Genomic DNA, 5,878 nt, shown 5'->3' with positions numbered 1-5,878 from the left:
TTGAGTTGAAATAAAAAGTGTCGTATTGAGTCCCCTTATAAAGTGCAATCAGACAATCAAGCAGTGACCAACTGTAGAAAGGAGCTATGTGATTGGTTGGTTTTGCATGTCAATTACAAAGCCACGGATGATTCCAATATTTTTGTCGGTAGTTAAAGGGACATTAAAAGGAAGGTAAACGTTTGGTATTTACCCTTTAAATTATTGGCAAATCAAACCTTTGGTTTGAAGCACACGGCAGCGTTTGGTATTATAGCACATTTGAAGAAACGTTTCACTTCGAAGTTATCATGATTATGTGATTAACAGAAGTGTCACCGCGTATATCGCTTCTCACATTGTGTATTCCTCATGTTTGTTTCTGCGTGGACATTATTTGATCCGGATTTTCGCCGATATCTCAGAAACGCGACCACCTTTTCAGTTTTGAATTTCAGACGTAAGTTTTATTTTGTATTTCAACATTATATATAATTAAACAATGGAACAGCCTCCAAAGCAAATACATACTTTTCCTTTAAAGCAACAACAAATTTAATTTGTGTTCAAAAGTTAAAATCATTAAACATAATTAAAATAAATTTATATAGGCATAACCATAACTATGACTTTAATATTAATTCGATGGAGCGAAATGATGTTATGATGTCACAAAGTATTGTTTCGAGTGAACACAGTATGTTTAACATTGCATGAGCTACCATTTTGTGGGAAACATGTTTTTGAGGGAACCTATTTTTTTAAGTGGGCACAACAAGTGTTTTCGAGGGCATGAAATATTATCTCGTAGCACGAAATATCATTTTGAGGGGAAATGTTAACTTATTTTGAGGGGACAAAAATGTATTTTCCTATAAAAACTAACTTCAAAAAATTTTAGGGAAGGAAACAATTTTTTTTAGAGTCATTGACGAACAATGTTTAACTGCATCCCTTCATAAGCTCAGTAATAATTAGGGAAATGCATAACTAAAGTTTAACCAAAACCCATATCTTTCCAATGGGTGCAGACTTTTATATTGTACAAATGACTGTATGTACTTGCAAGCGCAATTGACTCTCTCACACAAGCACCCTCCTTGCATTTAAATGGCAGATACGAGGTGCTTCATGTGTTGTTATTAAATTCTCCTTTTTAACGAAACCATCTGTGGTTACACCATTAGAACAAAAACAAACTTGTGCGTAGCATTGTTCCATTTTTAAAACAACCCCATAAGCCTTTCGTTATTTTTCTCTTAAATAACTGGTTTTTAAATCCTTTGCCGATTTGTTTCTGTTCAAGATGTCAAACGAAAGCGCATTACTTGCTGTCCTACCTCATATAGTTTTTTGCTTACCGTCAAATCAGCCCAAAACTCGGGCAAAACTTCTTTATTAGTGTCCTGAATTCCTCATTATTATAACAACCTACAAAAAAAACCGCTATGATTTTAGTCACCAAAACAACCGTCAAGCAGACGCAACTCATTTAAAGTCACCTGGAAGTGGTATTTTTTCAAAATAAAGCTTTTGACACTATGTGTTTTGATGAGTGGAATGTGAATAAACAGTTAACTAACGTTTTAAAAAATCAGTTCTTATGTTATTTACAAATTTAAGAGTAGACCCCGACCCGAGAGGGCGCTGTTCGTGACGTCAATCGAGGCAGACTTTGCCTGTAATGCGTATAGTAAACACAATTGCAAAGTACATGTACGGACCAAGTCGTGAGTTTGTACGTTTCAAAAAAAAATTTTTGGCTTGTTTCCGGCAATGCCGACCAGGTGTATTGCTGCTGAATGCAGAAAAACACTTTTTGAAACGTACCAACTCACGACTTGGACGTACATGTACTTTGCACGTGTGTTTACTATACGCATTGCATGCAAAGTCTGCCTCGATTGACGTCACAAAAGGGGTAGGCGGAGTCAGCCCCCAAACAACTTTATATATTTTTTAAACATATAAATCGTGACAAACAATTACTAAAAAAATTGTTTTATTGTTCGTAAGCATATACTCTTATGTTTGAAAGGAAAAACAAATCTATTTCCAGGTGACTTTAAGGTACAACCATCGTACATGAGACTTTGGCTATTTTTTAACCATTAAAAATTGTAACTAAACAGATTATAAAGGGGCTTTCATAATTTTTTTTTAGTCAGGCGGGACTCGTCACCTTGCTGTTAACTCAAAATTTTTGCTAGCTTTGTCACTAGTCCATACTTAACCCTATAAGCTTGCCGGTCTTTGCATTATTGTCATCGAAGGCCTTACGCTTTGGTCATTTCGAAGTTTTAGCCGTTGGTTTTTTATTACTACTTTTATGTCACTCGTCGTGTTTTATCATTCAGCGATGTTTGAATTTCTTAATAGCCCCAAATAATAGTAATCCAAAAATAAAGTGCTGCTTTCCAACGCTTAGAACGGGGTTTGAGCACAATTTAGAAGTTCTTTTAAATGGGCACATTTCCTTCGGATTTTGGCGCTTTGGGCTCAAAAACCGGTTTTTTTATTATAAATGTGAAGGGATGGATGGATATTTAAAAAGTAAAAGTTTACCTTTGGATTTTTAAGCCGTTCGGATGTTTTAAGCCAAAATAAATTCTGAATAAAACACGATGAAAACTACATCTTATAGGTTCATTTCGCGTATTAGAAAACCGGAACGGATATGTCCACGCAGGCATCCCTTACCTAAAGGAAAAACTGTTATCTGTTTACTTTATCGAATAACTTCGAAGTAAAATGTTTCTTTAAATTCTTAATACTATCAAACGCTGTTGTGGGCATCTATAACCAAACGTTTTTGATGCCGTTCATTTTAAAGGCACTGGACACCTTGGTAATTGTCAAAGACCAGTCTTCTCACTTGGTGTATCACAACATCAGCATAAAATAACAAATCTGAGAAAATTTGAACTTAACAGGTCGTCGAAGTTGCGAGAGAATAATGGGCGGGACAAGTTATGTGCTTTAAGATGCCTTGAATTCCACAGCTGAGGTCTCGAATTCATTTCAAATAAAATTATTTTAGTGAGAACTTACTTCTTTCTCGGAAACTACGTTACTTCAATGGGAACCGTTTCTCATAATGTTTAATACTATCAACAGCTCGTTACTAGGTAAGTTTTTATGCTAACAATTTTGTTGAGTAAATACCAATAGGGTCCATGCCTTTACCAAACGTATACCTTCCCTTTAACAGAAATACCCCCTTAAATTTGAGCTGTTTTGTGTAATTTTATGACAGAAAACGGCCGCTGTTTTGCAGAACCTCATTTTTGACTTCACAAAATGGCGGACCGTATGTTCCGCCGTTTGTATTTCAAGAGTCATATTTACAAAGTATAATCACTACTAACCTACTTACAACACCCTGTGTTTAGCGCACGAACAACCCCTTAAACAGATAAGGACTAAATTCAAACAGAAAAGTGTTAAGAGACTGGCAATGTGCCCTTTAAACTTAAGAAAGATTACAGGGAACTGTTTATACACTCTTGGAGTGTATACAGGTTGGACTATCGGATAGCTTGTACGTGGACCTTGGATAGACCTGGACTTGTGGATTATTCATGTATACCTCTCCTACCTATCTAGTGATTGGTTTATGGACGGACAACCTACTTCCTTTTTGGTGGGAGGAGCTATACCTCTCCTCATGACACACTACCAAGAAATCATCGTGCTAGGTTTTGGCACTGGCTCAATACATGAATTACTCGACCTACACTGTTTCGGATAGGTGTTGAACCCAAAGGTATCAAACGTGACTGTGTTTAATTTGCTAGTCATGTCAATTTTGACAGGTTTGCCTAGCAGCCAAGTTGCAGTGCACTACACCCAGTCCCGAGACAATCTTAACACCTGGATTCACAGGAAAGTAGAGACACATATAAAATGCGAAGTCAAAGCGGGAATTTGTTTAAAGACAGTGGACAGTATTGGTAATTGTCAAAGACCAGTCTTCTCACTTAGTGTATCTCAACATTATGCATAACATAACAAACCTGTGAAAACTTCAACTCAATCGGTCATCGAAGTTGCGAGATAATAATAAAAGAAAAAACACCCTCGTCATACGAAGTTGTGTGCTATCAACTTCTCCCCATTACTCGTTACTAAGTAAAATTTTATGCTAATAATTATTTTGAGTAATTACCAATAGTTTCCACTGTCTTTAAAAAAGACCTTTCTGTTAATAAGGGATCGAGATTCACAGATTGCTTGAAGAGCTGTTTTTCGAGGTGCCTCGACTAAGTCTTGCTCTCAATGGGACCAGCCGCATCATCTGTCATCGTGACTTGTCAAAAGTCTAGCCTGGAACACATTAGTTTAAACTTTACAAACAAGAACAGAAGGAAATGGAGACACAGATTTCTGTAGGTTCAAGGTTACTCACGATGACTTAAAGAATTGTTAAAGTCAAGCTACGAAATCTACCAACTCGTCAAATGTTTGCAGATAACATAGATCAGTTCCGATCATAGTGTTTGAAGTTTAAAGACACAAAAAAGAACTCCTCTTATGTCTAAATTCTTTGCAGTTTTTTGTGTTGATTTCAGAATCTATACTAGTTCAGAAATGCGCTCCAGCGTCACGCTGAACAAAATTATTGAACGAAACTCATAAACCATTCGACGACTTAAACGGGAAGGAGCGGCTGGACGCGCTGGAAGTCGAAAGATCGGCTGCTGCAGACGTACGGAACGACTCTGCGGCCACTTCGTTTAGTCAATCTTGTCATGAACTGAGCCTAGTGTAAATGTGGAGTTTAGTTCGCTGGTCATAAACAAACATTTGTTGGGTCAACCTAGATTCTTTTCGAATCGATTTGTTTTGGTGTGACTGTGGAACTGGGTGTTACATTCAGTCACACGTTGTTCATTAGATTTACCAATGTTACCAAAATAGTCTCCCTTTTAAAGCTTGAAATTAAAGTTTGCACTCCGTAAATCCAGTTTTAGGCAAACCCTCAAACAATAACTAAGAGGGCTCACATGTTGCTTAAATCCGCCAGCGGTATCGACTTTATTTGACTGCCAAGACTTCCTTCGTTTGAATGGTGGCTGGGGTAGTGTGTAAACTATGTTGTGCTTTATGGTAGAAGACGCTTTCTCATACTGTTTAGGGGGTAAAATTTACGCGGCCAGTTTTTCTTGTGCTTCATTATTTGATTCGTTTTACTTTGTGTCCATTATTGACTACAGTAATCCCGCGCATTGCTAGATGTTATCATAATGTATTAAAAGTTGGATACAAGCCGCGGGCAATATGAAGCTGTCTGCCAAGAATGTAGATTGCAGCTCAATATAAATAAGCTCGCAAAGAAAACCATTCCCAAGTTGCAATTTTAGGCGCACACATGCAAGGATTTGCTTTGGTGATGTGCTCTTACAAAATATAGGTTGTTCCCGATCAATCTCGGCAATTAAGCACCCAACTTAAATGTGGCGTTAGTCTATTTCGCAATAATTTGAAAGCTCCCGAAAAGTTGTTCCATCTCGCTTTGTGTTAGCAACACTTCATTCGCGTAATGCGATTGAAGGTATTTAACAATCCACTCGAAAAAAAGATTCAAGATTGCAGCAGCCTTTTGCAGAAGTCCTTTGTGCATTTCTGCTAAATTTAATGCCGATTTCGGATGGCTAAAATCACACATCTTAATTTATTCATTGAATTGAAATATGCTGCTCCCCCCCCCCCCCCAAAAAAAAAAAGGACCGGGAAAACCATGAACCTTGTTTTTTTTTTACAATGATATCAACCGGTGGTAAAGGACAGCAGCTTTGCTGGGGAAAGACGTTTCGTCTCATTCTAAAACGATCTGCACTTTTGTAGTTAGACGCATTTCATTTATTTTCAACAAAACTTTGTTTTACATTTGAAAGGT

Source organism: Asterias amurensis, chromosome 9 (assembly GCF_032118995.1).
Source record: "Asterias amurensis chromosome 9, ASM3211899v1".
Taxonomy (NCBI): Eukaryota; Metazoa; Echinodermata; class Asteroidea; order Forcipulatida; family Asteriidae; genus Asterias; species Asterias amurensis.
Note: the sequence above shows the minus strand (reverse complement) of the source record.